The sequence below is a fragment of the Phyllobates terribilis genome, unplaced genomic scaffold, assembly GCF_046119375.1.
Source record: "Phyllobates terribilis strain yellow unplaced genomic scaffold, ASM4611937v1 Scaffold_3__8_contigs__length_932513732, whole genome shotgun sequence".
Classification (NCBI taxonomy): Eukaryota; Metazoa; Chordata; class Amphibia; order Anura; family Dendrobatidae; genus Phyllobates; species Phyllobates terribilis.
In genome coordinates, this window is record NW_027362763.1 from 2,954,772 (window position 1) to 2,976,026 (window position 21,255).

Consider the following 21,255-nt stretch of genomic DNA (forward strand, 5'->3'; position numbering starts at 1 on the left):
GTTAGTGCAGAAAATGTAAAAAAAAAAGCTGATCCTGTAAGCATTGGTGGTATAGTCGTGAGCATAGCTGCCTTCCAAGCAGTTGACCCGGGTTCGATTCCCGGCCAATGCAAAACATAGGTGTGTTTTTTTTTCAGGCACGTCATAATTTTTACTAACAATTTTGTAGGGTTAGTTCAGAAAATGTGAAAAAAATGCTGTGTACCTTAAGCATTTTTGGTATAGTGGTGAGCAAACCTGCCTTCCAAGCAGTTGACCTGCGATTGATTCCTGGTCAATGCAATACTTATGTGGGTTTTTTTTTTCCTGGCACGTCTTACTTTTTACTAATAATTTTGTATTGTTAGTGCAGAAAATGTAAGAAAAAAACATGACTTCTGTAAGTGTTGGTGGTATAGTGGTGAGCAAAGCTGCCTTCCAAACAGTTGACCGGGGTTCGTTTCCTGGCCAACGCATGAATTGTTTTTCACATTTGGTGATGCTTTTAGTCTGTTTTAATTTTTCATGTTAAGGCTCATGCTCTTCTTTCTTCTTAGAGTTTAGCAACCACGAAAATGAGAAAAAAATTGAAGAGAATATTTCTTAGATTTTTTTCAACTGTCTCATCTAACTGATCTTCTGCTCTTCAGTTGTTGATTAAATACTTTGTAGGGTTAGTCTCCAATAAGAAAGCAATGTCAGGGTTGGCATTGGTGTTATGCTGGTGGGTGTAGTTGCTTTTAAAACAATAGGCCATAGTTTAATTCTTGAAGAACTCATTGTTTTTTTGCATTTGGTGGTGTTTGGAATCTTTTTCACTTTCTGTGCTAAGGCTTATGCTTTTATTTCTTTCTTGGTAACACTTTAGCTACCTTAGTGGGCAGAAAGCAAAGCTAATTGAGAGAATTTGTAGGCAGAGGTGGAAAAGGTACATAACTGATTACAAAAACTCCTCTGTCTTTAGAGTTAGTGTTAAAAATGCCAAAAATGGCAGAGGTCTTTAGGGGTAATTTGGTGCTGGTGCTGACTCTTTGTAATCTGTTTGAGCTAAGGCTCATAGTGTACTTTCTTTCTTGGTAAGAGTTTAGTTACCTTATTGGTAAAAAAGTGAAAATAATTGAGAGAAATGTAAGAATTTTTGGAAAAGCTACATAGCTGATTCACAAGAATTCATCTTTGAGTTTTGGACAATGCTTTGCCTTGTTTTTAAACTTTTTAGTAATTGGCTCTTTCAAGGCATATTCAGTCATCCTTTTTTTAAGTAAAACTTTAGCAGATTTAACAGCCAAAATCCCAAACCAGTCAAGTGGGTTCGTGCATTGGTGGTATAGTGGTGAGCATAGCTGCTTCCCAAGCAGTTGACCCAGGTTCGATTTCCAGCCAATGCAATACTTATGTAATTTTATTTCTGGCATATCATACATTTTACAAACTATTTTGTAATGTTAGTGCAGAAAATGTAAAAAAAAAAGCTGACCCTGTAAGCATTGGTGGTAAAGTGGTGAGCATAGCTGCCTTCCAAGCAGTTGACCTGGGTTCAATTCCCGGCCAATACAAAACATCGGTGTTTTTTTTTTTCAGTCACGTCATACTTTTTACTAACAATTTTGTAGGGTTAGTGCAGAAAATGTGAAAAAAATGCTGGGTACCTTAAGCATTTTTGGTATAGTGGTGAGCAAACCTGCCTTCCAAGCAGTTGACCTGCGATTGATTCCTGGTCAATGCAAAACTTATGTGGGGGTTTTTTTCCTGGCACGTCTTAATTTTTACTAATAATTTCGTATTGTTAGTGCAGAAAATGTAAGAAAAAAACATGGCTTCTGTAATTGTTGGTGGTATAGTGGTAAGAATCTCTGCCTTCCAAGTAGTTGACCCGAGTTTGATTCTCAGCCAATGCATGAATTGTTTTTCACATTTGGTGATGCTTTTAGTCTGTTTTAATTTTTCGTGTTAAGTCTCAGGCTCTTCTTTCTTCTTAGAGTTTAGCAACCACGAAAATGAGAAAAAAATTGAAGAGAATATTTCTTAGATTTTTTTTAACTGTCTCATCTAACTGATCTTCTGCTCTTCAGTTGTTGATTAAACACTTTGTAGGGTTAGTCTCCAATATGAAAGCAATGTCAGGGTTGGCATTGGTGTTATGCTGGTGGGTGTAGTTGCTTTTAAAACAATAGGCCATAGTTTAATTCTTGAAGAACTCATTGTTTTTTTGCATTTGGTGGTGTTTGGAATCTTTTTCACTTTCTGTGCTAAGGCTTATGCTTTTATTTCTTTCTTGGTAACACTTTAGCTACCTTAGTTGGCAAAAAGCAAAGCTAATTGAGAGAATTTGTAGGCAGAGGTGGAAAAGCTACATAACTGATTCCAAAAACTCCTCTGTCTTTAGAGTTAGTGTTAAAAATGCCAAAAATGGCAGAGGTCTTTAGGGGGAATTTGGTGCTGCTGTTGAATCTTTCTAATCTGTTTGAGCTAAGGCTCATAGTGTACTTTCTTTCTTGGTAAGAGTTTAGTTACCTTATAGGCAAAAAAGTGAAAATAATTGAGAGAAATGTAAGAATTGGTGTAAAAGCTACATAGCTGATTCACAAGAATTCATCTTTGAGTTTTGGACAATGCTTTGCCTTGTTTTTAAACTTTTTAGTAATTGGCTCTTTCAAGACATATTCAGTCCTCCTTTTTTAAGTAAAACTTTAGCAGATTTAACAGCCAAAATCCCAAACCAGTCAAGTGGGTTCATGCAGTGATGGTATAGTGGTGAGCATAGCTGCTTCCCAAGCAGTTGACCCGGGTTCGATTTCCAGCCAATGCAATACTTATGTAGTTTTATTTCTGGCATATCATACATTTTACAGACTATTTTGTAATGTTAGTGCAGAAAATGTAAAAAAAAAAGCTGACCCTGTAAGCATTGGTGGTATAGTGGTGAGCATAGCTGCCTTCCAAGCAGTTGACCTGGGTTCAATTCCCGGCCAATACAAAACATCGGTGTTTTTTTTTTTCAGGCACGTCATACTTTTTACTAACAATTTTGTAGGGTTAGTGCAGAAAATGTGAAAAAAATGCTGGGTACCTTAAGCATTTTTGGTATAGTGGTGAGCAAACTTGCCTTCCAAGCAGTTGACCTGCGATTGATTCCTGGTCAATGCAATACTTATGTGGGTTTTTTTTAACTGGCACGTCTTACGTTTTACTAATAATTTCGTATTGTTAGTGCAGAAAATGTAAGAAAAAAACATGGCTTCTGTAATTGTTGGTGGTATAGTGGTGAGAATCGCTGCCTTAAAAGTAGTTGACCCGAGTTCGATTCTCAGCCAACGCATGAATTGTTTTTCACATTTGGCGATGCTTTTAGTCTGTTTTAATTTTTCGTTTTAAGTCTCTGGCTCTTTTTTCTTCTTAGAGTTTAGCAAACACGAAAATGAGAAAAAAATTGAAGAGAATATTTCTTAGCTTTTTTTCAACTGTCTCATCTAACTGATCTTCTGTTCTTCAGTTGTCGATTAAACACTTTGTAGGGTTAGTCTCCAATATGAAAGCAATATCAGGGTTGGCATTGGTGTTATGCTGGTGGGTGTAGTTGCTTTTAAAACAATAGGCCATAGTTTAATTCTTGAAGAACTCATTGTTTTTTTGCATTTGGTGGTGTTTGGACTCTTTTTCACTTTCTGTGCTAAGGCTTATGCTTTTATTTCTTTCTTGGTAACACTTTAGCTACCTTAGTTGGCAAAAAGCAAAGCTAATTAAGAGAATTTGTAGGCAGAGGTGGAAAAGCTACATAACTGATTCCAAAAACTCCTCTGTCTTTAGAGTTAGTGTTAAAAATGCCAAAAATGGCAGAGGTCTTTAGGGGGAATTTGGTGCTGACTCTTTGTAATCCTTTAGAGCTAAGGCTCATTGTGTACTTTCTTTCTTGGTAAGAGTTTAGTTACCTTATTGGCAAAAAAGTGAAAACAATTGAGAGAAATGTAAGAATTGGTGGAAAAGCTACATAGCTGATTCACAAGAATTCATCTTTGAGTTTTGGACAATGCTTTGCCTTGTTTTTAAACTTTTTAGTAATTGGCTCTTTCAAGGCATATTCAGTCATCCTTTTTTTAAGTAAAACTTTAGCAGATTTAACAGCCAAAATCCCAAACCAGTCAAGATGGTTCGTGCATTGGTGGTATAGTGGTGAGCATAGCTGCTTCCCAAGCAGTTGACCCAGGTTCGATTTCCAGCCAATGCAATACTTATGTAATTTTATTTCTGGCATATCATACATTTTACAAACTATTTTGTAATGTTAGTGCAGAAAATGTAAAAACAAAAGCTGACCCTGTAAGCATTGGTGGTAAAGTGGTGAGCATAGCTGCCTTCCAAGCAGTTGACCTGGGTTCAATTCCCGGCCAATACAAAACATCGGTGTTTTTTTTTTTCAGTCACGTCATACTTTTTACTAACAATTTTGTAGGGTTACTGCAGAAAATGTGAAAAAAATGCTGGGTACCTTAAGCATTTTTGGTATAGTGGTGAGCAAACCTGCCTTCCAAGCAGTTGACCTGCGATTGATTCCTGGTCAATGTAAAACTTATGTGGGGGTTTTTTTCCTGGCACGTCTTACTTTTTACTAATAATTTCGTATTGTTAGTGCAGAAAATGTAAGAAAAAAACATGGCTTCTGTAATTGTTGGTGGTATAGTGCTAAGAATCTCTGCCTTCCAAGTAGTTGACCTGAGTTTGATTCTCAGCCAATGCATGAATTGTTTTTCACATTTGGTGATGCTTTTAGTCTGTTTTAATTTTTTGTGTTAAGTCTCAGGCTCTTCTTTCTTCTTAGAGTTTAGCAACCACGAAAATGAGAAAAAAATTGAAGAGAATATTTCTTAGATTTTTTTCAACTGTCTCATCTAACTGATCTTCTGCTCTTCAGTTGTTGATTAAACACTTTGTAGGGTTAGTCTCCAATATGAAGTCCATGTCAGGGTTGGCATTAGTGTTATGCTGGTGGGTGAAGTTGCTTTTAAAACAATAGGCCATAGTTTAATTCTTGAAGAACTCATTGTTTTTTTGCATTTGGTGGTGTTTGGACTCTTTTTCACTTTCTGTGCTAAGGCTTATGCTTTTATTTCTTTCTTGGTAACACTTTAGCTACCTTAGTTGGCAAAAAGCAAAGCTAATTGAGAGAATTTGTAGGCAGAGGTGGAAAAGCTACATAACTGATTCCAAAAACTCCTCTGTCTTTAGAGTTAGTGTTAAAAATGCCAAAAATGGCAGAGGTCTTTAGGGGGAATTTGGTGCTGCTGTTGAATCTTTGTAATCTGTTTGAGCTAAGGCTCATAGTGTACTTTCTTTCTTGGTAAGAGTTTAGTTACCTTATAGGCAAAAAAGTGAAAATAATTGAGAGAAATGTAAGAATTGGTGTAAAAGCTACATAGCTGATTCACAAGAATTCATCTTTGAGTTTTGGACAATGCTTTGCCTTGTTTTTAAACTTTTTAGTAATTGGCTCTTTCAAGACATATTCAGTCCTCCTTTTTTAAGTAAAACTTTAGCAGATTTAACAGCCAAAATCCCAAACCAGTCAAGTGGGTTCATGCAGTGATGGTATAGTGGTGAGCATAGCTGCTTCCCAAGCAGTTGACCCGGGTTCGATTTCCAGCCAATGCAATACTTATGTAGTTTTATTTCTGGCATATCATACATTTTACAGACTATTTTGTAATGTTAGTGCAGAAAATGTAAAAAAAAAAGCTGACCCTGTAAGCATTGGTGGTATAGTGGTGAGCATAGCTGCCTTCCAAGCAGTTGAACCGGGTTCAATTCCCGGCCAATACAAAACATCGGTGTTTTTTTTTTTCAGGCACGTCATACTTTTTACTAACAATTTTGTAGGGTTAGTGCAGAAAATGTGAAAAAAATGCTGGGTACCTTAAGCATTTTTGTTATAGTGGTGAGCAACCTTGCCTTCCAAGCAGTTGACCTGCGATTGATTCCTGGTCAATGCAATACTTATGTGGGTTTTTTTTAACTGGCACGTCTTATGTTTTACTAATAATTTCGTATTGTTAGTGCAGAAAATATAAGAAAAAAACATGGCTTCTGTAAGTGTTGGTGGTATAGTGGTGAGAATCGCTGCCTTAAAAGTAGTTGACCCGAGTTCGATTCTCAGCCAACGCATGAATTGTTTTTCACATTTGGCGATGCTTTTAGTCTGTTTTAATTTTTCGTTTTAAGTCTCTGGCTCTTCTTTCTTCTTAGAGTTTAGCAACCACGAAAATGAGAAAAAAATTGAAGAGAATATTTCTTAGCTTTTTTTCAACTGTCTCATCTAACTGATCTTCTGTTCTTCAGTTGTTGATTAAACACTTTGTAGGGTTAGTCTCCAATATGAAAGCAATATCAGGGTTGGCATTGGTGTTATGCTGGTGGGTGTAGTTGCTTTTAAAACAATAGGCCATAGTTTAATTCTTGAAGAACTCATTGTTTTTTTGCATTTGGTGGTGTTTGGACTCTTTTTCACTTTCTGTGCTAAGGCTTATGCTTTTATTTCTTTCTTGGTAACACTTTAGCTACCTTAGTTGGCAAAAAGCAAAGCTAATTAAGAGAATTTGTAGGCAGAGGTGGAAAAGCTACATAACTGATTCCAAAAACTCCTCTGTCTTTAGAGTTAGTGTTAAAAATGCCAAAAATGGCAGAGGTCTTTAGGGGGAATTTGGTGCTGACTCTTTGTAATCCTTTAGAGCTAAGGCTCATTGTGTACTTTCTTTCTTGGTAAGAGTTTAGCTACCTTATTGGCAAAAAAGTGAAAACAATTGAGAGAAATGTAAGAATTGGTGGAAAAGCTACATAGTTGATTCACAAGAATTCATCTTTGAGTTTTGGACAATGCTTTGCCTTGTTTTTAAACTTTTTAGTAATTGGCTCTTTCAAGACATATTCAGTCCTCCTTTTTTAAGTAAAACTTTAGCAGATTTAACAGCCAAAATCCCAAACCAGACAAGTGGGTTCATGCATTGGTGGTATAGTGGTGAGCATAGCTGCTTCCCAAGCAGTTGACCTGGGTTCGATTCCCGGCCAATGCAATACTTATGTAGTTTTATTTCTGGCATATCATACATTTTACAAACTATTTTGTAATGTTAGTGCAGAAAATGTAAAAAAAAAAGCTGATCCTGTAAGCATTGGTGGTATAGTGGTGAGCATAGCTGCCTTCCAAGCAGTTGGCCCGGGTTCGATTCCTGGCCAATGCAAAACATGGGTGTGTTTTTTTTTCAGGCACGTCATACTTTTTACTAACAATTTTGTAGGGTTAGTGCAGAAAATGTGAAAAAAATGCTGGGTACCTTAAGCATTTTTGGTATAGTGGTGAGCAAACCTGCCTTCCAAGCAGTTGACCTGCGATTGATTCCTGGTCAATGCAATACTTATGTGGGTTTTTTTTTCCTGGCACGTCTTACTTTTTACTAATAATTTTGTATTGTTAGTGCAGAAAATGTAAGAAAAAAACATGGGTTCTGTAAGTGTTGGTGGTATAGTGGTGAGCATAGCTGCCTTCCAAGCAGTTGACCCGGGTTTGATTCCTGGCCAACACATGAATTGTTTTTCACATTTGGTGATGCTTTTAGTCTGTTTTAATTTTTCGTGTTAAGGCTCATGCTCTTCTTTCTTCTTAGAGTTTAGCAACCACGAAAATGAGAAAAAAATTGAAGAGAATATTTCTTAGATTTTTTTCAACTGTCTCATCTAACTGATCTTCTGCTCTTCAGTTGCTGATTAAATACTTTGTAGGGTTAGTCTCCAATACGAAAGCAATGTCAGGGTTGACATTGGTGTTATGCTGGTGGGTGTAGTTGCTTTTAAAACAATAGGCCATAGTTTAATTCTTGAAGAACTCATTGTTTTTTTGCATTTGGTGGTGTTTGGAATCTTTTTCACTTTCTGTGCTAAGGCTTATGCTTTTATTTCTTTCTTGGTAACACTTTAGCTACCTTAGTGGGCATAAAGCAAAGCTAATTGAGTGAATTTGTAGGCAGAGGTGGAAAAGCTACATAACTGATTCCAAAAACTCCTCTGACTTTAGAGTTAGTGTTAAAAATGCCAAAAATGGCAGAGGTCTTTAGGGGGAATTTGGTGCTGCTGTTGACTCTTTGTAATCTGTTTGAGCTAAGGCTCATAGTGTACTTTCTTTCTTGGTAAGAGTTTAGTTACCTTATTGGCAAAAAAGTGAAAATAATTGAGAGAAATGTAAGAATTGGTGGAAAAGCTACATAGCTGATTCACAAGAATTCATCTTTGAGTTTTGGACAATGCTTTGCCTTGTTTTTAAACTTTTTAGTAATTGGCTCTTTCAAGACATATTCAGTCCTCCTTTTTTTAAGTAAAACTTTAGCAGATTTAACAGCCATAATCCCAAACCAGTCAATTTGGTTCATGCATTGGTGGTATAGTGGTGAGCATAGCTGCTTCCCAAGCAGTTGACCTGGGTTTGATTCCGGCCAATGCAATACTTATGTAGTTTTATTTCTGCCTTATCATACATTATACAAACTATTTTGTAATGTTAGTGCAGAAAATGTAAAAAAAAAGTTGATCCCGTAAGCATTGGTGGTATAGTGGTGAGCATAGCTGCCTTCCAAGCAGTTGACCCGGGTTCGATTCCTGGCCAATGCAAAACATGGGTGTGGCTTTTTTTCAGGCACGTCATAATTTTTACTAACAATTTTGTAGGGTTAGTGCAGAAAATGTGAAAAAAATGCTGGGTACCTTAAGCATTTTTGGTATAGTGGTGAGCAAACCTGCCTTCCAAGCAGTTGACCTGCGATTGATTCCTGGTTAATGCAATACTTATGTGGGTTTTTTTTTCCTGGCACGTCTTACTTTTTACTAATAATTTTGTATTGTTAGTGCAGAAAATGTAAGAAAAAAACATGGCTTCTGTAAGTGTTGGTGGTATAGTGGTGAGCATAGCTGCCTTCCAAACAGTTGACCCGGGTTTGATTCCCAGCCAACGCATGAATTGTTTTTCACATTTGGTGATGCTTTTAGTCTGTTTTAATTTTTCGTGTTAAGGCTCATGCTCTTCTTTCTTCTTAGAGTTTAGCAACCACGAAAATGAGAAAAAAATTGAAGAGAAAAAAATTGAAGAGAATATTTCTTAGGTTTTTTTCAACTGTCTCATCTAACTGATCTTCTGCTCTTCAGTTGTTGATTAAACACTTTGTAGGGTTAGTCTCCAATACGAAAGCAATGTCAGGGTTGACATTGGTGTTATGCTGGTCGGTGTAGTTGCTTTTAAAACAATAGGCCATAGTTTAATTCTTGAAGAACTCATTGTTTTTTTGCATTTGGTGGTGTTTGGAATCTTTTTCACTTTCTGTGCTAAGGCTTATGCTTTTATTTCTTTCTTGGTAACACTTTAGCTACCTTAGTGGGCAGAAAGCAAAGCTAATTGAGAGAATTTGTAGGCAGAGGTGGAAAAGCTACATAACTGATTCCAAAAACTCCTCTGTCTTTAGAGTTAGTGTTAAAAATGCCAAAAATGGCAGAGGTCTTTAGGGGGAATTTGGTGCTGTTGTTGACTCTTTGTAATCTGTTTGAGCTAAGGCTCATAGTGTACTTTCTTTCTTTGTAAGAGTTTAGTTACCTTATTGGCAAAAAAGTGAAAATAATTGAGAGAAATGTAAGAATTGGTGGAAAAGCTACATAGCTGATTCACAAGAATTCATCTTTAAGTTTTGGACAATGCTTTGCCTTGTTTTTAAACTTTTTAGTAATTGGCTCTTTCAAGACATATTCAGTCCTCCTTTTTTAAGTAAAACTTTAGCAGATTTAACAGCCAAAATCCCAAACCAGTCAAGTGGGTTCATGCATTGGTGGTATAGTGGTGAGCATAGCTGCTTCCCAGACAGTTGACCCGGGTTCTATTTCCAGCCAATGCAATACTTATGTAGTTTTATTTCTGGCATATCATACATTTTACAAACTATTTTGTAATGTTAGTGCAGAAAATGTAAAAAAAAAAGCTGACCTTGTAAGCATTGGTGGTATAGTGGTGAGCATAGCTGCCTTCCAAGCAGTTGACCTGGGTTCAATTCCCGGCCAATACAAAACATCCGTGTTTTTTTTTTTTCAGGCACGTCATACTTTTTACTAACAATTTTGTAGGGTTAGTGCAGAAAATGTGAAAAAAATGCTGGGTACCTTAAGCATTTTTGGTATAGTGGTGAGCAAACCTGCCTTCCAAGCAGTTGACCTGCGATTGATTCCTGGTCAATGCAATACTTATGTGGGGTTTTTTTTCCTGGCACGTCTTACTTTTTACTAATAATTTCGTATTGTTAGTGCAGAAAATGTAAGAAAAAAACATGGCTTCTGTAAGTGTTGGTGGTATAGTGGTAAGAATCGCTGCCTTCCAAGTAGTTGACCTGAGTTCGATTCTCAGCCAACGCATGAATTGTTTTTCACATTTGGTGATGCTTTTAGACTGTTTTAATTTTTCGTGTTAAGTCTCAGGCTCTTCTTTCTTCTTAGAGTTTAGCAACCACGAAAATGAGAAAAAAATTGAAGAGAATATTTCTTAGCTTTTTTTCAACTGTCTCATCTAACTGATCTTCTGCTCTTCAGTTGTTGATTAAACACTTTGTAGGGTTAGTCTCCAATATGAAAGCAATGTCAGGGTTGGCATTGGTGTTATGCTGGTGGGTGTAGTTGCTTTTAAAACAATAGGCCATAGTTTAATTCTTGAAGAACTCATTGTTTTTTTGCATTTGGTGGTGTTTGGACTCTTTTTCACTTTCTGTGCTAAGGCTTATGTTTTTATTTCTTTCTTGGTAACACTTTAGCTACCTTAGTTGGCAAAAAGCAAAGCTAATTGAGAGAATTTGTAGGCAGAGGTGGAAAAGCTACATAACTGATTCCAAAAACTCCTCTGTCTTTAGAGTTAGTGTTAAAAATGCCAAAAATGGCAGAGGTCTTTAGGGGTAATTTGGTGCTGGTGCTGACTCTTTGTAATCATTTTGAGCTAAGGCTCATAGTTTACTTTCTTTCTTGGTAAGAGTTTAGTTACCTTATTGGCAAAAAAGTGAAAATAAATGAGAGAATTGTAAGAATTGGTGGAAAAGCTCCATAGCTGATTCACAAGATTTCATCTTTGAGTTTTGGACAATGCTTTGCCTTGTTTTTAAACTTTTTAGTAATTGGCTCTTTCAAGACATATTCAGTCCTCCTTTTTTTAAGTAAAACTTTAGCAGATTTAACAGCCATAATCCCAAACCAGTCAAGTTGGTTTATGCATTGGTGGTATAGTGGTGAGCATAACTGCTTCCCAAGCAGTTGACCCGGGTTCGATTCCTGGCCAATGCAAAACTGATGTAGTTTTATTTCTGGCATATCATACATTTTACAAACTATTTTGTAATGTTAGTGCAGAAAATGTAAAAAAAAAAGCTGATCCTGTAAGCATTGGTGGTATAGTGGTGAGCATAGCTGCCTTCCAAGCAGTTGGCCCGGGTTCGATTCCTGGCCAATGCAAAACATGGGTGTGTTTTTTTTTCAGGCACGTCATACTTTTTACTAACAATTTTGTAGGGTTAGTGCAGAAAATGTGAAAAAAATGCTGGGTACCTTAAGCATTTTTGGTATAGTGGTGAGCAAACCTGCCTTCCAAGCAGTTGACCTGCGATTGATTCCTGGTCAATGCAATACTTATGTGGGTTTTTTTTTCCTGGCACGTCTTACTTTTTACTAATAATTTTGTATTGTTAGTGCAGAAAATGTAAGAAAAAAACATGGGTTCTGTAAGTGTTGGTGGTATAGTGGTGAGCATAGCTGCCTTCCAAGCAGTTGACCCGGGTTTGATTCCTGGCCAACACATGAATTGTTTTTCACATTTGGTGATGCTTTTAGTCTGTTTTAATTTTTCGTGTTAAGGCTCATGCTCTTCTTTCTTCTTAGAGTTTAGCAACCACGAAAATGAGAAAAAAATTGAAGAGAATATTTCTTAGATTTTTTTCAACTGTCTCATCTAACTGATCTTCTGCTCTTCAGTTGCTGATTAAATACTTTGTAGGGTTAGTCTCCAATACGAAAGCAATGTCAGGGTTGACATTGGTGTTATGCTGGTGGGTGTAGTTGCTTTTAAAACAATAGGCCATAGTTTAATTCTTGAAGAACTCATTGTTTTTTTGCATTTGGTGGTGTTTGGAATCTTTTTCACTTTCTGTGCTAAGGCTTATGCTTTTATTTCTTTCTTGGTAACACTTTAGCTACCTTAGTGGGCAGAAAGCAAAGCTAATTGAGAAAATTTGTAGGCAGAGGTGGAAAAGCTACATAACTGACTCCAAAAACTCCTCTGTCTTTAGAGTTAGTGTTAAAAATGCCAAAAATGGCAGAGGTCTTTAGGGGGAATTTGGTGCTGCTGTTGACTCTTTGTAATCTGTTTGAGCTAAGGCTCATAGTGTACTTTCTTTCTTGGTAAGAGTTTAGTTACCTTATTGGCAAAAAAGTGAAAATAATTGAGAGAAATGTAAGAATTGGTGTAAAACCTACATAGCTGATTCACAAGAATTCATCTTTGAGTTTTGGACAATGCTTTGCCTTGTTTTTAAACTTTTTAGTAATTGGCTCTTTCAAAACATATTCAGTCCTCCTTTTTTAAGTAAAACTTTAGCAGATTTAACAGCCAAAATCCCAAACCAGTCAAGTGGGTTCATGCATTGGTGGTATAGTGGTGAGCATAGCTGCTTCCTAAGCAGGTGACCCGGGTTCGATTTCCAGCCAATGCAATACTTATGTAGTTTATTTCTGGCATATCATACATTTTACAAACTATTTTGTAATGTTAGTGCAGAAAATGTAAAAAAAAAAGCTGACCCTGTAAGCATTGGTGTTATAGTGGTGAGCATAGCTGCCTTCCAAGCAGTTGACTAGGGTTTGATTCCTGGCCAATGCAAAACATGGGTGTGTTTTTTTTTCAGGCACGTCATACTTTTTACTAACAATTTTGTAGGGTTAGTGCAGAAAATGTGAAAAAAATGCTGGGTACCTTAAGCATTTTTGGTATAGTGGTGAGCAAACCTGCCTTCCAAGCAGTTGACCTGCGATTGATTCCTGGTCAATGCAATACTTATGTGGGGTTTTTTTTCCTGGCACGTCTTACTTTTTACTAATAATTTTGTATTGTTAGTGCAGAAAATGTAAGAAAAAAACAAGGTTTCTTTAAGTGTTGGTGGTATAGTGGTGAGCATAGCTGCCTTCAAAGCAGTTGACCCGGGTTCGATTCCCGGCCAACGCATGAATTGTTTTTCACATTTGGTGATGCTTTTAGTCTGTTTTAATTTTTCGTGTTAAAGCTCATGCTCTTCTTTCTTCTTAGAGTTTAGCAACCACGAAAATGAGAAAAAAATTGAAGAGAATATTTCTTAGCTTTTTTCAACTGTCTCATCTAACTGATCTTCTGCTCTTCAGTTGTTGATTAAACACTTTGTAGGGTTAGTCTCCAATATGAAAGCAATGTCAGGGTTGGCATTGGTGTTATGCTGGTGGGTGTAGTTGCTTTTAAAACAATAGGCCATAGTTTAATTCTTGAAGAACTCATTGTTTTTTTGCATTTGGTGGTGTTTGAAATCTTTTTCACTCTCTGTGCTAAGGCTTATGCTTTTATTTCTTTCTTGGTAACACTTTAGCTACCTTAGTTGGCAAAAAGCAAAGCGAATTGAGAGAATTTGTAGGCAGAGGTGGAAAAGCTACATAACTGATTCCAAAAACTCCTCTGTCTTTAGAGTTAGTGTTAAAAATGCCAAAAATGGCAGAGGTCTTTAGGGTTAATTTGGTGCTGGTGCTGACTCTTTGTAATATTTTTGAGCTAAGGCTCATAGTGTACTTTCTTTCTTGGTAAGAGTTTAGTTACCTTATTGGCAAAAAAGTGAAAATAATTGAGAGAATTGTAAGAATTGGTGGAAAAGCTCCATAGCTGATTCACAAGAATTCATCTTTGAGTTTTGGACAATGCTTTGCCTTGTTTTTAAACTTTTTAGTAATTGGCTCTTTCAAGACATATTCAGTCCTCCTTTTTTTAAGTAAAACTTTAGCAGATTTAACAGCCATAATCCGAAACCAGTCAAGTTGGTTCAAGCATTGGCGGTATAGTGGTGAGCATAGCTGCTTCCCAAGCAGTTGACCCGGGTTCGATTCCCGGCCAATGCAATACTCATGTAGTTTTATTTCTGGCATATTATACATTTTACAAACTATTTTGTAATGTTAGTGCAGAAAATGTATAAAAAAAATCTGATCCTGTAAGCATTGGTGGTATAGAGGTGAGCATAGCTGCCTTCCAAGCAGTTGACCCGGGTTCGATTCCTGGCCAATGCAAAACATGGGTGTGTTTTTTTTTCAGGCACGTCATACTTTTTACTAACAATTTTGTAGGGTTAGTGCAGAAAATGTGAAAAAGGTGCTGGGTACCTTAAGCATTTTTGGTATAGTGGTGAGCAAACCTGCCTTCCAAGCAGGTGACCTGCGATTGATTCCTGGTCAATGCAATACCTATGTGGGGTTTTTTTTCCTGGCACGTCTTACTTTTTACTAATAATTTTGTATTGTTAGTGCAGAAAATGTAAGAAAAAAACATGGCTTCTGTAAGTGTTGGTGGTATAGTGGTGAGCATAGCTGACTTCCATGCGGTTGACCTGGGTTTGATTCCTGGCCAACGCATGAATTGTTTTTCACATTTGGTGATGCTTTTAGTCTGTTTTAATTTTTCGTGTTAAGGCTCATGCTCTTCTTTCTTCTTAGAGTTTAGCAACCACGAAAATGAGAAAAAAATTGAAGAGAATATTTCTTAGATTTTTTTCAACTGTCTCATCTAACTGATCTTCTGCTCTTCAGTTCTTGATTAAATACTTTGTAGGGTTTGTCTCCAATATGAAAGCAATGTCAGGGTTGGCATTGGTGTTATGCTGGTGGGTGTAGTTGCTTTTAAAACAATAGGCCATAGTTTAATTCTTGAAGAACTCATTGTTTTTTTGCATTTGGTGGTGTTTGAAATCTTTTTCACTCTCTGTGCTAAGGCTTATGCTTTTATTTCTTTCTTGGTAACACTTTAGCTACCTTAGTTGGCAAAAAGCAAAGCGAATTGAGAGAATTTGTAGGCAGAGGTGGAAAAGCTACATAACTGATTCCAAAAACTCCTCTGTCTTTAGAGTTAGTGTTAAAAATGCCAAAAATGGCAGAGGTCTTTAGGGTTAATTTGGTGCTGGTGCTGACTCTTTGTAATATTTTTGAGCTAAGGCTCATAGTGTACTTTCTTTCTTGGTAAGAGTTTAGTTACCTTATTGGCAAAAAAGTGAAAATAATTGAGAGAATTGTAAGAATTGGTGGAAAAGCTCCATAGCTGATTCACAAGAATTCATCTTTGAGTTTTGGACAATGCTTTGCCTTGTTTTTAAACTTTTTAGTAATTGGCTCTTTCAAGACATATTCAGTCCTCCTTTTTTTAAGTAAAACTTTAGCAGATTTAACAGCCATAATCCGAAACCAGTCAAGTTGGTTCAAGCATTGGCGGTATAGTGGTGAGCATAGCTGCTTCCCAAGCAGTTGACCCGGGTTCGATTCCCGGCCAATGCAATACTCATGTAGTTTTATTTCTGGCATATTATACATTTTACAAACTATTTTGTAATGTTAGTGCAGAAAATGTATAAAAAAAATCTGATCCTGTAAGCATTGGTGGTATAGAGGTGAGCATAGCTGCCTTCCAAGCAGTTGACCCGGGTTCGATTCCTGGCCAATGCAAAACATGGGTGTGTTTTTTTTTCAGGCACGTCATACTTTTTACTAACAATTTTGTAGGGTTAGTGCAGAAAATGTGAAAAAGGTGCTGGGTACCTTAAGCATTTTTGGTATAGTGGTGAGCAAACCTGCCTTCCAAGCAGGTGACCTGCGATTGATTCCTGGTCAATGCAATACCTATGTGGGGTTTTTTTTCCTGGCACGTCTTACTTTTTACTAATAATTTTGTATTGTTAGTGCAGAAAATGTAAGAAAAAAACATGGCTTCTGTAAGTGTTGGTGGTATAGTGGTGAGCATAGCTGACTTCCATGCGGTTGACCTGGGTTTGATTCCTGGCCAACGCATGAATTGTTTTTCACATTTGGTGATGCTTTTAGTCTGTTTTAATTTTTCGTGTTAAGGCTCATGCTCTTCTTTCTTCTTAGAGTTTAGCAACCACGAAAATGAGAAAAAAATTGAAGAGAATATTTCTTAGATTTTTTTCAACTGTCTCATCTAACTGATCTTCTGCTCTTCAGTTCTTGATTAAATACTTTGTAGGGTTTGTCTCCAATATGAAAGCAATGTCAGGGTTGGCATTGGTGTTATGCTGGTGGGTGTAGTTGCTTTTAAAACAATAGGCCATAGTTTAATTCTTGAAGAACTCATTGTTTTTTTGCATTTGGTGGTGTTTGGAATCTTTTTCACTTTCTGTGCTAAGGCTTATGCTTTTATTTCTTTCTTGGTAACACTTTAGCTACCTTAGTGGGCAGAAAGCAAAGCTAATTGAGAGAATTTGTAGGCAGAGGTGGAAAAGCTACATAACTGATTCCAAAAACTCCTCTGTCTTTAGAGTTAGTGTTAAAAATGCCAAAAATGGCAGAGGTCTTTAGGGGGAATTTGGTGCTGCTGTTGACTCTTTGTAATCTGTTTGAGCTAAGGCTCATAGTGTACTTTCTTTCTTGGTAAGAGTTTAATTACCTTATTGGCAAAAAAGTGAAAATAATTGAGAGAAATGTAAGAATTGGTGGAAAAGCTCCATAGCTGATTCACAAGAATTCATCTTTGAGTTTTGGACAATGCTTTGCCTTGTTTTTAAACTTTTTAGTAATTGGCTCTTTCAAGACATATTCAGTCCTCCTTTTTTAAGTAAAACTTTAGCAGATTTAACAGCCAAAATCCCAAACCAGTCAAGTGGGTTCATGCATTAGTGGTACAGTGGTGAGCATAGCTGCTTCCCAAGCAGTTGACCCAGGTTCTATTTCCAGCCAATGCAATACTTATGTAGTTTTATTTCTGGCATATCATACATTTTACAAACTATTTTGTAATGTTAGTGCAGAAAATGTAAAAAAAAAAGTTGACCTTGTAAGCATTGGTGGTGTAGTGGTGAGCATAGCTGCCTTCCAAGCAGTTGACCTGGGTTCAATTCCCGGCCAATACAAAACATCGGTGTGTTTTTTTTTCAGGCACGTCATACTTTTTACTAACAATTTTGTAGGGTTAGTGCAGAAAATGTGAAAAAAATGCTGGGTACCTTAAGCATTTTTGGTATAGTGGTGAGCAAACCTGCCTTCCAAGCAGTTGACCTGCGATTGATTCCTGGTCAATGCAATACTTATGTGGGGTTTTTTTTCCTGGCACGTCTTACTTTTTACTAATAATTTCGTATTGTTAGTGCAGAAAATGTAAGAAAAAAAGATGGCTACTGTAAGTGTTGGTGGTATAGTGGTGAGAATCTCTGCCTTCCAAGTAGTTGACCCGAATTTGATTCTCAGCCAACGCATGAATTGTTTTTCACATTTGGTGATGCTTTTAGTCTGTTTTAATTTTTCATGTTAAGTCTCAGGCTCTTCTTTCTTCTTCGAGTTTAGCAACCACGAAAATGAGAAAAAAATTGAAGAGAATATTTCTTAGCTTTTTTTCAACTGTCTCATCTAACTGATCTTCTGCTCTTCAGTTGTTGATTAAACACTTTGTAGGGTTAGTCTCCAATATGAAAGCAATGTCAGGGTTGGCATTGGTGTTATGCTGGTGGGTGTAGTTGCTTTTAAAACAATAGGCCATAGTTTAATTCTTGAAGAACTCATTGTTTTTTTGCATTTGGTGGTGTTTGGACTCTTTTTCACTTTCTGTGCTAAGGCTTATGCTTTTATTTCTTTCTTGGTAACACTTTAGCTACCTTAGTTGGCAAAAAGCAAAGCTAATTGAGAGAATTTGTAGGCAGAGGTGGAAAAGCTACATAACTGATTCCAAAAACTCCTCTGTCTTTAGAGTTAGTGTTAAAAATGCCAAAAATGGCAGAGGTCTTTAGGGGTAATTTGGTGCTGGTGCTGACTCTTTGTAATCTTTTTGAGCTAAGGCTCATAGTGTACTTTCTTTCTTGGTAAGAGTTTAGTTACCTTATTGGCAAAAAAGTGAAAATAATTGAGAGAATTGTAAGAATTGTTGGAAAAGCTCCATAGCTGATTCACAAGAATTCATCTTTGAGTTTTGGACAATGCTTTGCCTTGTTTTTAAACTTTTTAGTAATTGGCTCTTTCAAGACATATTCAGTCCTCCTTTTTTTAAGTAAAACTTTGGCAGATTTAACAGCCAAAATCCCAAACCAGTCAAGTTGGTTCATGCATTGGTGGTATAGTGGTGAGCATAGCTGCTTCCCAAGCAGTTGATCCGGGTTCAATTTCCAGCCAATGCAATACTTATGTAGTTTTATTTCTGGCATATCATACATTTTACAAACTATTTTGTAATGTTAGTGCAGAAAATGTAAAAAAAAAAGCTGACCCTGTAAGCATTGGTGGTATAGTGGTGAGCATAGCTGTCTTCCAAGCAGTTGACCCGGGTTCAATTACTGGCCAATACAAAACATCGGTGTTTTTTTTTTTTCAGGCACGTCATACTTTTTACTAACAATTTTGTAGGGTTAGTGCAGAAAATGTTAAAAAAATGCTGGGTACCTTAAGCATTTTTGGTATAGTGGTGAGCAAACCTGCCTTCCAAGCAGTTGACCTGCGATTGATTCCTGGTCAATGCAATACTTATGTGGGTTTTTTTTTACTGGCACGTCTTACGTTTTACTAATAATTTCGTATTGTTAGTGCAGAAAATGTAAGAAAAAAACATGGCTTCTGTAAGTGTTGGTGGTATAGTGGTGAGAATCGCTGCCTTCCAAATATTTGACACGAGTTTGATTCTCAGCCAACGCATGAATTGTTTTTCACATTTGGTGATGCTTTTAGTCTGTTTTAATTTTTCGTGTTAAGTCTCAGGCTCTTCTTTCTTCTTAGAGTTTAGCAACCACGAAAATGAGAAAAAAATTGAAGAGAATATTTCTTAGCTTTTTTTCAACTGTCTCATCTAACTGATCTTCTGCTCTTCAGTTGTTGATTAAACACTTTGTAGGGTTAGTCTCCAAAACGAAAGCAATGTCAGGGTTGGCATTGGTGTTATGCTGGTGGGTGTAGTTGCTTTTAAAACAATAGGCCATAGTTTAATTCTTGAAGAACTCATAGTTTTTTTGCATTTGGTGGTGTTTGGAATCTTTTTCACTTTCTGTGCTAAAGCTTATGCTTTTATTTCTTTCTTGGTAAGACTTTAGCTACCTTAGTTGGCAAAAAGCAAAGCAAATTGAGAGAATTTGTAGGCAGAGGTGGAAAAGCTGCATAACTGATTCCAAAAACTCCTCTGTCTTTAGAGTTAGTGTTAAAAATGCCAAAAATAGCAGAGGTCTTTAGGGGTAATTTGGTGCTGGTGCTGACTCTTTGTAATCTGTTTGAGCTAAGGCTCATAGTGTACTTTCTTTCTTGGTAAGAGTTTAGATACCTTATTGGCAAAAAAGTGAAAATAATTGAGAGAAATGTAAGAATTGGTGGAAAAGCTACATAGCTGATTCACAAGAATTCATCTTTGAGTTTTGGACAATGCTTTGCCTTGTTTTTAAACTTTTTAGTAATTGGCTCTTTCAAGACATATTCAGTCCTCCTTTTTTAAGTAAAACTTTAGCAGATTTAACAGCCAAAATCCCAAACCAGTCAAGTGGGTTCATGCATTGGTGGTATAGTGGTGAGCATAGCTGCTTCCCAAGCAGTTGACCCAGGTTCAATTTCCAGCCAATGCAATACTTATGTAGTTTTATTTCTGGCATATCATACATTTTACAAACTATTTTGTAATGTTAGTGCAGAAAATGTAAAAAAAAAAGCTGACCCTGTAAGCATTGGTGGTATAGTGGTGAGCATAGCTGCCTTCCAAGCAGTTGACCCTGGTTCAATTCCTGGCCAATACAAAACATTTGTGTGTTTTTTTTTCAGGCACGTCATACTTTTTACTAACAATTTTGTAGGGTTAGTGCAGAAAATGTGAAAAAAATGCTGGGTACCTTAAGCATTTTTGGTATAGTGGTGAGCAAACCTGCCTTCCAAGCAGTTGACCTGCGATTGATTCCTGGTCAATGCAATACTTATGTGGGTTTTTTTTTCCTGGCACGTCTTACTTTTTACTAATAATTTCGTATTGTTAGTGCAGAAAATGTAAGAAAAAAAGATGGATTCTGTAAGTGTTGGTGGTATAGTGGTGAGAATCGCTGCCTTCCAAGTAGTTGACCCGAGTTCGATTCTCAGCCAACGCATGAATTGTTTTTCACATTTGGTGATGCTTTTAGTCTGTTTTAATTTTTCGTGTTAAGTCTCAGGCTCTTCTTTCTTCTTAGAGTTTAGCAACCACGAAAATGAGAAAAAAATTGAAGAGAATATTTCTTAGCTTTTTTTCAACTGTCTCATCTAACTGATCTTCTGCTCTTCAGTTGTTGATTAAACACTTTGTAGGGTTAGTCTCCAATATGAAAGCAATGTCAGGGTTGGCATTGGTGTTATGCTGGTGGGTGTAGTTGCTTTTAAAACAATAGGCCATAGTTTAATTCTTGAAGAACTCATTGTTTTTTTGCATTTGGTGGTGTTTGGACTCTTGTTCACTTTCTCTGCTAAGGCTTATGCTTTTATTTCTTTCTTGGTAACACTTTAGCTACCTTAGTTGGCAAAAAGCAAAGCTAATTGAGAGAATTTGTAGGCAGAGGTGGAAAAGCTACATAACCGATTCCAAAAACTCCTCTGTCTTTAGAGTTAGTGTTAAAAATGCCAAAAATGGCAGAGGTCTTTAGGGGTAATTTGGTGCTGGTGCTGACTCTTTGTAATCTTTTTGAGCTAAGGCTCATAGTGTACTTTCTTTCTTGGTAAGAGTTTAGTTACCTTATTGGCAAAAAAGTGAAAATAATTGAGAGAATTGTAAGAATTGGTGGAAAAGCTCCATAGCTGATTCACAAGAATTCATCTTTGAGTTTTGGACAATGCTTGCCTTGTTTTTAAACTTTTTAGTAATTGGCTCTTTCAAGACATATTCAGTCCTCCTTTTTTAAGTGAAACTTTAGCAGATTTAACAGCCATAGTTCCAAACCAGTCAAGTTGGTTCATGCATTGGTGGTATAGTGGTGAGTTATAGCTGCTTCCCAAGCAGTTGACCTGGGCTCGATT

The 21,255-nt window shown here is 36.7% G+C and overlaps 11 non-coding genes across 11 annotated transcripts; all 11 read left to right on the top strand.

Moving 5' to 3' along the window:
- The first annotated feature begins 40 nt into the window (after positions 1 to 40).
- Positions 41 to 112, top strand: TRNAG-UCC (transfer RNA glycine (anticodon UCC)). Its single transcript has one exon. It is a non-coding gene; the product is annotated as a tRNA-Gly (tRNA).
- A 2,772-nt stretch (positions 113 to 2,884) lies between these two features.
- Positions 2,885 to 2,956, top strand: TRNAG-UCC (transfer RNA glycine (anticodon UCC)). Its single transcript has one exon. It is a non-coding gene; the product is annotated as a tRNA-Gly (tRNA).
- Positions 2,957 to 6,968: 4,012 nt separating this feature from the next.
- TRNAG-CCC (transfer RNA glycine (anticodon CCC)) lies at positions 6,969 to 7,040 on the top strand. The gene has a single exon. It is a non-coding gene; the product is annotated as a tRNA-Gly (tRNA).
- A 96-nt stretch (positions 7,041 to 7,136) lies between these two features.
- Positions 7,137 to 7,208, top strand: TRNAG-UCC (transfer RNA glycine (anticodon UCC)). Its single transcript has one exon. It is a non-coding gene; the product is annotated as a tRNA-Gly (tRNA).
- A 1,348-nt stretch (positions 7,209 to 8,556) lies between these two features.
- Positions 8,557 to 8,628, top strand: TRNAG-UCC (transfer RNA glycine (anticodon UCC)). The gene has a single exon. It is a non-coding gene; the product is annotated as a tRNA-Gly (tRNA).
- Positions 8,629 to 9,992: 1,364 nt separating this feature from the next.
- TRNAG-UCC (transfer RNA glycine (anticodon UCC)) lies at positions 9,993 to 10,064 on the top strand. Its single transcript has one exon. It is a non-coding gene; the product is annotated as a tRNA-Gly (tRNA).
- A 1,183-nt stretch (positions 10,065 to 11,247) lies between these two features.
- TRNAG-CCC (transfer RNA glycine (anticodon CCC)) lies at positions 11,248 to 11,319 on the top strand. Its single transcript has one exon. It is a non-coding gene; the product is annotated as a tRNA-Gly (tRNA).
- A 96-nt stretch (positions 11,320 to 11,415) lies between these two features.
- On the top strand, positions 11,416 to 11,487 carry TRNAG-UCC (transfer RNA glycine (anticodon UCC)). Its single transcript has one exon. It is a non-coding gene; the product is annotated as a tRNA-Gly (tRNA).
- Positions 11,488 to 14,088: 2,601 nt separating this feature from the next.
- TRNAG-CCC (transfer RNA glycine (anticodon CCC)) lies at positions 14,089 to 14,160 on the top strand. Its single transcript has one exon. It is a non-coding gene; the product is annotated as a tRNA-Gly (tRNA).
- Positions 14,161 to 15,510: 1,350 nt separating this feature from the next.
- On the top strand, positions 15,511 to 15,582 carry TRNAG-CCC (transfer RNA glycine (anticodon CCC)). The gene has a single exon. It is a non-coding gene; the product is annotated as a tRNA-Gly (tRNA).
- Positions 15,583 to 17,099: 1,517 nt separating this feature from the next.
- TRNAG-UCC (transfer RNA glycine (anticodon UCC)) lies at positions 17,100 to 17,171 on the top strand. The gene has a single exon. It is a non-coding gene; the product is annotated as a tRNA-Gly (tRNA).
- Positions 17,172 to 21,255: the final 4,084 nt, after the last annotated feature.